We start from the raw sequence: 9,664 nt of genomic DNA, 5'->3' as shown, positions 1-9,664 counted from the left end.
AGATGTTCTTTTATTTCTTTCTTGAAGGTGGATTTACTTTTGCCTGAGAAATATGTATTGTTAAAGAGTTCCATTCAGCTATGGCTCTATATAAAACTGTAGATTTAAAGTGTTTTGTCCTTGGCTTGGGTTGTTTAAGCTGCCCTGAACTTGCCTGTCCAGTTTGGTGGTTATGCGTGTTGCTAGTATGTACTGACTGGACTGAAAAATATTGTGTTTAAAAAAAATATAACATTCCCAAAGAAAATCAGAAGACTAGATAGTAATTTGTTTTTAATGTGAAGCCATGAGAGATTCTGATGCATTTGGATAATACCATATAACTGGACAGTACTCTAAGTGTGATAGGACCAGGGATTGAATCACCTGTTTCAGTGTGCTAGATGTTACATACTCTGAACATTTTCTTGTGACAGCAATTCCCTTACCCATCTTAATAACAAAATGATTTATGTGTTCTGACCATGATAAAGCTACTTCCAACATGACTCCTAGTAGTTTCATTTTTTTCACTTGCTCTACATGCGTTCTATTCATCGACAAATTAAATTGGGGGTCATCAGCAAGCATATATTTTGAACCAAACAGAATACATTTAGTTTTTGAAATGTTCAACATCAATTTGTTCATATCAACCCACTCAGACACCATTCTTAGTTCACAGCTCATTACATTCTGATGCTGTGCTATACATTGTAGAGTCATCTGAATACATGACCACTCTTGCTTTGTTCATTATTGAAGGTAAATCAATAGTAAAGATAGAGTAGAGAAGTGGGCCTAGGCAGCTTCCTTGAGGAACACCACAGTGTATATCTTTACTGTTTGAAAAGCTACCATTAAATAACACTTTTTGCCTTCTCCTGGACAGATAGCTTTCCATCCAGGATAGAGCTGCAGCCTTAAAACCATAACATTTGAGTTTACCTAGTAACAGTTCATGATCAATTACATCAAAAGCAGCACTGAAATCTGGCAACACTGCACCAACTAACTTCCTGTCATCCATACTCTTTTATCAATCATCTGTCATTTGTGCTAAGGCCGTGCTTGTAGAATGCCCTTCTTTGTATGCATGCTGGAAACCAGTCATCAGACCTTTAATTGAGAAATAATCCTTGATTTGTACAGATACAATTTGATCTAATAATTTACTCAACACAGGCAGCAAGCTTAATGGACGACTATTAGGACCAGTGAATGCAGATTATTGCATCTTTAGGTAATGGAATAACCTTTGACTCTTTCCAGACTTCTGGGCATACCCCATACATCAAGCACTTGTTAAAAATATGAGAGATTGGTGTAGATATTTGGTTAGCTGTAACTCTAAGCAATTTGGCATCAAGGTTATCTATACCAGGTGACTTGTCATCTGAAAGAGACAACAGCATCCTTTCTACCTCTTCCCTTTCTACTTGATGAAATTCGAACATGCATTGCCTCTCCTTCATGATACAATCTTTTATAAGGGTATATGATGCTGTCAGACCTGCGGTAGATTATTTTAGGGCCAGCCTTTGGTATGTTAGTTTTCCTAATGAGTGCAACCAAGTTATGATCACTGTAACCTAGTGCCACTGATACAGCTTTAGAACAATGTTCAACCATGTTAGTAAAAATGTGATCAATACAAGTTGATGATGTGATACTGGACCTATTAGTGAACGTTCTGGTTGGCAATGTCATAACTTGGGTCAGGTTACATATGTTGGCAACAGAAATACGTTTCTTTCTCATTGGACAGTTGGTGTTCCAAAAATCAATATTCATATCTTCAAAAAAATTTTTTTCCCTATTTTCATGAGATACCGTATCCAACGTTTCGCAAATTCCATCAAGATATTTCACATCAGCACTAGGGGGCCTAGGGGGCCTATAGCTGCAACCAACCTGCCTTCCCAGACAATAGGTTTCAAATTTAGTAAATGCACCTGTACCCATAGCGCCTCTAATCCATTCAACATTAAGTCCTGACGTTGTTTTGCTGGAATATGATTCTGGCTGTAAACTGCAACTCCACTTCCATATCTATTTCTGTCCCTCCTGAACATATTGTATCCATGTATAGAGATCTCAGCATCCCTAAAAAAAGAGTCCAAGTGAGTCTCTGATATTGCCAATACATGAATATTGTTTGACTGCACTAGACAGCATATTTCATGAATTTTGTTCCTTAAACTGCATATATTCAAGTGAGCAATTAACAGACCTTTCTTTGGTAGATTTACAGTATTTACATGTCCAAACATGAATCAGCAGTTGGAATCTGAGAGAGAGATCCTCAGTTAGTGTGTGTGTGTGAGGCTGGAATTACTTGTGTCTGTTGCTCCTCCTAACTCCATGAGAGGGAGGGTGAACAATCCGTTTGTCATAGATATAGATATATATAGATATAGATATGCTATGTCACCTCGTTCTCTTGCAGCCTTCGTGGCTGGTTTTAGGTTCCTTTCTTCTTTGACTGACTGCATCTGACAAATCCTCATCGATGAAGACGAAGGACCCTTTAAGGCGTTTGGCTTTTTCAAGGACTGGAAGCTTATCCTTGAACCTGAGGAATTTCACTACAATTGGCCTGGGTCTGGTTCCATTGGCACCACCATTGGCGCCACTAGTGACCCCTGGTTTCCCAGAACGGTGAGCACTTTTCCAGCTCTACCTGTTGATCCAGTTGTAGCTCCTCAGAAAACAGCTTTTGAACTTTGCCCTCTGATTCAGCCCATGTCTCACTTTGGCTCTCCTGGATACCATCTTTTACAAGATTATTTCTCCTCGATTGTCCATCCAGGTAATCAGCCTTCCCAGACATGTTCTGGAGGCCTTCCCTGACTGTGGTGATTTCATTCTGCCTTCCCAGACATGTTCTGGAGGCCTTCCCTGACTGTGGTGATTTCATTCTGCCTTCCCAGACATGTTCTGGAGGCCTTCCCTGACTGTGGTGATTTCATTCTGCCTTCCCAGACATTTCAGTACCTGCCCAGCAGAGATGTGATCCTCGTCATTTTTCGGAGGCATGATAGTAATGATCACATCCTTCTGTGTGAACTGAAGACTTGTTTTAATGTCCATCTTTATTCACTAGCCGTTTGTTGGTAGAGTCCATGATCATTTGAGAACGCCAGCAAAAGTATAATTTCCTTATAGAAAACCTCTGCTTCTCCAAGAAATCTGTGGTCCTCGGAGGCAAAATGATAGAGACAAATTGAAACGAGAGACGCCAGCGGTCCTGGAAAGTCCCGAGACAAGGGCCACAAGGGCTAACTGCTTAGAGTGCTTGGTATCCAGCAATAGTAGCCCAGGTTGCCTAGCTTGATAGCTAGCAGCTAGGCTAGCTGCTTTGCCAATGTATTACCACCTTGTTTGAGCTAGGATCCCTGGACATATATCAGCGGTCCCAGCTTTAACACTAACTGTGTCCCAGGATCCAGATATGAATAGGAAAACTATTGTAAACATTTATTAGCTAACTAGGTCATTTGTTGTTAAAGTAAAACAAACAAACTACTCTTGTTGTACTGCTCATATTGAAGTGGAAGAGGTTAGCTAATTGCCAATTAAATACCAGGAACTGACCCACCAAAAACCTGAAGAGGTGGGAAAAGGGTGGGGGTTTTATCAGAAGAGTTAATAAGAAACATTACTGCATTGGGGCTTTTCAGTTTCAGGTTGATTTAGTGTGAGTGGTGTGCAGGGTAGGCATAGATCGTGGCATTGATTATTCCATTGGTCCCATTGTACCAAGGAAGCTAAGATTCAATCATTTCAGCATTAACCCACGATAACCATCAACTGTGCTGTGTCGGAGGTGACAGGTATCTTAGGTTGAATCTAGGCTGTGGCCTTTGACTGCCGGAAATGTTTTGTGCCACAAAAATAGAAAATAAGTAATGGTAGTGATTCTTCAGTGCCAACCTTTCTTGAATCACAACAACGCCACCCCCGAGAGACTATCTGTACTTAAAGGTTCCCAGCATCTTACAAGTTCAAGTCCTGTAATCATTTGCAATATGTTCTCAAGAAGAAGAAATTCCTGCCTGCAAATGGATTGCTTTCAAGCTTTCTCTATTTAATTTACATACCAACATTCTTAAAAGCCAATTTATGTAACTCTTAAGACCTTGGTAGCCCAATGTCATTGTTCTCATTGGTTGATTGGGAATCCATGGTGGCACCTTTCAACATCCAGTAAACATTTCCTCTAGCAACATCGAGTGACAGTTTTGAGTGTCAGTCTATCCAACAAATAGGCTAAGGCTATGTTTCCTCAAATCAATAGTGAAGCTGCATAGTCTTGACTGGTTAGTTGCTGTCCATGGTCCTGACGTGCTAGGGGACCTTACATAGCTGACATAAAGTGGCTACTCCCGACTGTAAAAAGCATAGATGTGGTTCAGAACACCGGGCTCTGTTGCTGGGCTGTGCACTGAGTAGACCGACTACAGGTCTACTGTTGAATAAGTGCATGTATGAAAACAAACGGTTGAACGTTTATTGTAAAAATTGTCACGCACTTACTTTCCAAGGATAGACGTTTGTCATAATTGGTCTATTTCTGTGTTGAAGTCGTGCAGGGTCCAATATTGAAACTAGAAATATCGTAGTAGGCTATACCTCGTGCACCTGACGTCACATTATTGACATCAGTAGCTGTGCGCGAGCGAGCAGCCTGTAGCTTAAATACCAGCAGCGGCAGGTGCAGTTGTAGAAACAACACAAACCAAAGCACACTGTTGTGGGAAATGTTGGAAACGGCTGGTAGAAGAAAAACAAAGCTCAGAAACTTGTGTTCTGTGGTGTCGTAGGCTACGTTTTTTTATATATATTGCTTTTGATGTGTTCATAACTTGTGAAGAGACATATCTGGAAATTTTCGGAAGGGAACGTTTCTAAGAAATTGAAGCTATCAAGCTATTTTGTTTCAGTTAGGAATTATGAATAATTCCGTCTATGGCGATGGCTCGAACATTTCAGAACTAGTTCAACCGCTCTGTGTCTCCCACAACCAAAGCACTTTCCCGCCACTGCGACTGGAATCAAAATCGCTGGTCACTTCAGCCACTATGTTCGCTTTTGGAGTCATGGGGAACCTCATTGCCATTGTTGTGTTATGCATCTCAAAGAAAGAGCAGAAGGAGACCACTTTCTATACGCTGGTTGTTGGAATGGCTATCACGGACCTGTTGGGCACCTGTTTCACCAGCCCGGTGGTTATCGCCACCTACATAGCCCAGAGGTGGCCCGGTGGAGAGCTACTGTGTGACTTTTTCTCGTTCTCTATGCTCTTTTTCGGCTCGGCTGGAATGTCCATTCTGTGCGCTATGGCAGTGGAACGATACCTGGCCATAAACCACGCGTATCTTTACTCCCAATACATTGACCGGACGACGGCGCGTTTGGCGCTCATGGGCATCTACCTAGCTAACATTGTGCTGTGCATCATGCCCAGCTTTGGTTTCGGGAAGCATGTGCGCCACTTCCCGGGCACTTGGTGTTTTTTGGACTGGAGGGCGACGGACCCCCTCGCTGCCTCGTACTCGTTTCTGTATGGCGGGTTCATGTTGGTGTTGATTGCGGTGACAGTTCTGTGCAACTTCGCAGTGTGTCGGTCACTTGTGGGGATGAGCCAGAAGACGCGGATAGTGAGAGCGAAGGTGTCCGCGCAAGTAGGCTCACGGCGCGTGTTCCTGCCCTCCGTCACCTGCCCGTCGGCGGCTGAGATCCAAATGTTCTGGCTGCTGATATTTATGACCATCGTTTTCCTGGTGTGCTCCATTCCTTTGGTGGTAAGTGAAATGCTAATATTGGAAGTTATTGTGCATGCATTATGTTATGGGCATGAGATTCAAATATGGCCTAAACTATCCAACACAGACACAAATTAATAGTATATTGCTGAAAATTGGTTTGCTTTTTCCAGATAAACAACTTTTATATATCAATCTGACAGGTGCGCATCTTTGTAAACCAGCTGTATGGTCCTTCCAACATCTGTGCCGGAGTGAATCCAGATTACCGCAGTGATCTGATGGCCATTCGCTTCGCCTCGTTCAACCCCATTCTGGACCCCTGGGTATACATCCTCTGTAGGAAGAACCTGTTGGTCAAGGGCTGCGAGAGGGTTAAAGAAGACAGTTGGACAAGTCAAGGCGGGCCGCGGGCGTAATTTAGGCTGGGTTGGCACTAGCAGTCATCATTCACTCCCGTCGTTTGAACACAGCAACGAGACCAGTTACGCGTCATTACGCACGACCAACTACAGAAACGATTCGGAGAACCAGGTTACCACCAAAAATAAATCGTTTACAGACTTTACCATGCGACAAGCCTGGGACCTTGACACGGCGCAGGCGAACTTCCATCCGTTTAGTGTAGACCAGACTACCGTGATCGGTTTCGAGGCGGAGATAGCGGTGGTGTCCAAACCGGCCATGATCGCGTCACAGCTCGGAAGCAGCGAGGCGCTTCCGGAGATGTGCTCACCAGCAGGTCTTCATAGCCACGTCAGTAAAGTGGACATAGTCACCTGTACCTTCAGCACTCTAAGCTCATGTCAATCGGAGAAGTGCCTCTGATCAACTGTTTCCCAACAAACACATGTTTTCATATACACTTTTACAGCAAATGTCTGAGATGCTGAACACAGACAGCCAGACAGACACAGGTCATTTACCTTGATGCAGCCTACAGGCCAGATTACAAAGGCTGGGCTTCTGCACACAGGAGATTTTACAAAATGGACCCATTTGGACATTTTAAGATGCACTTTATGAATCTGTAACGTGATTGTACTATGATCATATTCTAAGGGGACCATATACACCTACTTGCCTTCAACACAGCATTATCTTTATGAATCTGTAACGTGATTGTACTATGATCATATTCTAAGGGGACCATATACACCTACTTGCCTCCAACACAGCATTATCTTTATGCTTTTTTAATTCAATGAATTTAAGAATTACATTTTTACACAGTGGCCCATTTTATTTGATCTTCTCAATATATTCAGATATCAGTCTTTGATATATGTATTTTTTCTGTTAAATGATGTGCACAACTAAATGCAGACAGACAATAATGCACTGGCTTAATCACGTATTGGAAATGATGCTTCTTTCTGTGCCATTCCAGTGTTGCATGCAGAGAATAGTAACTGAATGTACCAACAAGTCCAACTTAGTTTTGTACTGTTTCATATTTTTGATAACATAACTGTGAGTGATGATTAACTTTCCTATTTAAATGTGTTTTAAAGCTATTTATTGTGGGCTCTTTTGAAAAATATACATCATTAGTGTTGTGCATTTTTGTATTAATGGGGAATTAAATCAGCTAAACAGCACACGTTGTTTCCTGAAATATGTTTAACTAAATGCACTTCATGACTAGTGTGTGAATGACAAGCAAGTTACGGAAAGCACACATTTAAAGCTGATCAAGGTTAAACAAGATCGGTTCCGACAACAGTTCAGAGTCATGGTGACATCAAGTGACTTGTCATCAAGTTGTGGTCTAATTTATTAAATGAAGCATGGCTTCATACATGTTTTTGGTGTTGTTTATTGCATCTTATTTTCCTGAGAACAATATCAATGAACACTTGTGTTGAGAGATCGTTAACCTAATAATGGTCACACACTCTGAGACCATTGATGACAAGTGTGAAGGAGTGTGATGCCCTCTTGAGATGAAAAGTGTGAAGGAGTGTGATGCCCTCTTGAGATGAATAGTGTGAAGGAGTGTGATGCCCTCTTGAGATGAATAGTGTGAAGGAGTGTGTGTGATGCCCTCTTGAGATGAATAGTGTGAAGGAGTGTGATGCCCTCTTGAGATGAAAAGTGTGAAGGAGTGTGATGCCCTCTTGAGATGAATAGTGTGAAGGAGTGTGATGCACTCTTGAGATGAAAAGTGTGAAGGAGTGTGATGCCCTCTTGAGATAAAGTGTGAAGGAGTGTGATGCCCTCTTGAGATGAAAAGTGTGAAGGAGTGTGATGCCCTCTTGAGATGAAAAGTGTGAAGGAGTGTGATGCCCTCTTGAGATAAAGTGTGAAGGAGTGTGATGCCCTCTTGAGATGAATAGTGTGAAGGAGTGTGATGCCCTCTTGAGATGAAAAGTGTGAAGGAGTGTGATGCCCTCTTGAGATGAAAAGTGTGAAGGAGTGTGATGCCCTCTTGAGATGAAAAGTGTGAAGGAGTGTGATGCCCTCTTGAGATGAATAGTGTGAACTGAACACCTTTCGCTCCATGTTCCTGTATTTATATATCCAACCTGTAGGGAGCACTATAACACAAGGATGAGTCCCTGTAAAACAACTCGAGCTGAAAAGGACTGTCTCCATGGGTACATCTACAACAGTCTTCATTTGCAACTCTCGCTGCTACTTCTGCATTGATCTGAAAGAAGTGGACATGCGAAAGCAAAATCCCACTTTCTTGTGTTCTCTTTCCTGGTTCAGGTCAATGCAGATGAATGTTTTAAATGCACCCCTATGATGGTGAGATATAGGACTCCCAACCCAGCAGAGGTGAAGCAAGGGTTATGGGGTCAACCTTGGAAAGAATAAGAAATCCATTGTATATTTAGAAATACTTTATTCCTACACAGAATAATGCCATTGTACAAAAATACAGGAAACCATTTCAATAATGATTATAATAATAATAACATTAATAATATTGACTGTAATATTGCTCTGAAATACTGAAACGACAATGACAAATAACTCAACTAAGCTTGTAACCTGGTAAAGTTTTCCACCTCTGGACTATTAACTTCCTTTGTGTGAAATGAGACATACTCTATGTTGACATCAGGGTTGGCTAGGTTACTTTCTAAATGTAGTCTGTTACAGTTAGTAGTTACCTGTCCAAACACTTTCATTTGTAAGGTAACTTTTGGATTACCCCAACTCAGTAAAGTAATCTGATTACTTTCAGTTACTTTTAGTTTACTTTCCCCTTATGTAGCACTAGAAGAGGACAACAAATGAATATTACCAATTGAATGACATCTATTGCAGGATAAATCAATGTTAGAGTTTAAATAGCCCACCATATATGGATGTTATATTTTACTTTATGGGTTGGTTATGTAGGCTTCTTCTAACACATTGCTTTCTACTGCAATACAGATAATAATACGATTTCGCTAAATCTTTACTTTTAAAACTAAAGTCTGTCAGATTTTCAGTCATTCCAATTATCTTAATACCCCTTAATCTTCAAGAATAGGACTTGGATATATGGAAATATAGATGAGCCAAATTGTTACACCTGAGCATAACCCCAAAACGAAAGACCTGTTGATTATGATTGTGTTGTCATAGAGGACTGATTGGGCTCGTTGCTCCGAGTTTAAAAAGAAATGCTGCTCTCGTGGAATCGCATGCTTTGAGCACTACCGAAACATGAATGCATATGCTGCATTTATAGGCCTATTATTTACGTTTTTGTTGGTGGCACTTTGATATTTCGATCATTTGCAGCTGTTTAATTTAATTACGTCTACTAAAAGTGCGCTAGTGTGAGCATGTGTTCATTTGACCTATGGACATGTTTTTTTTTATCAACGCGAATTATATTGTGCAATACAATCCCCACTTGTGGTCTCCTTCAATTCAACTAGTTTTGACAGTATGGAGCACAATACCATGGAGGA

At 41.3% G+C, this 9,664-nt stretch overlaps 1 pseudogene; it reads left to right on the top strand.

The window, feature by feature from the left end:
* The first annotated feature begins 4,815 nt into the window (after positions 1-4,815).
* LOC124040991 lies at positions 4,816-6,832 on the top strand (annotated as a pseudogene).
* The last annotated feature ends 2,832 nt before the right edge of the window (positions 6,833-9,664 follow it).

Source organism: Oncorhynchus gorbuscha, linkage group LG08 (assembly GCF_021184085.1).
Source record: "Oncorhynchus gorbuscha isolate QuinsamMale2020 ecotype Even-year linkage group LG08, OgorEven_v1.0, whole genome shotgun sequence".
Taxonomy (NCBI): Eukaryota; Metazoa; Chordata; class Actinopteri; order Salmoniformes; family Salmonidae; genus Oncorhynchus; species Oncorhynchus gorbuscha.
This window is presented reverse-complemented; position numbering and strand designations above follow the sequence as displayed.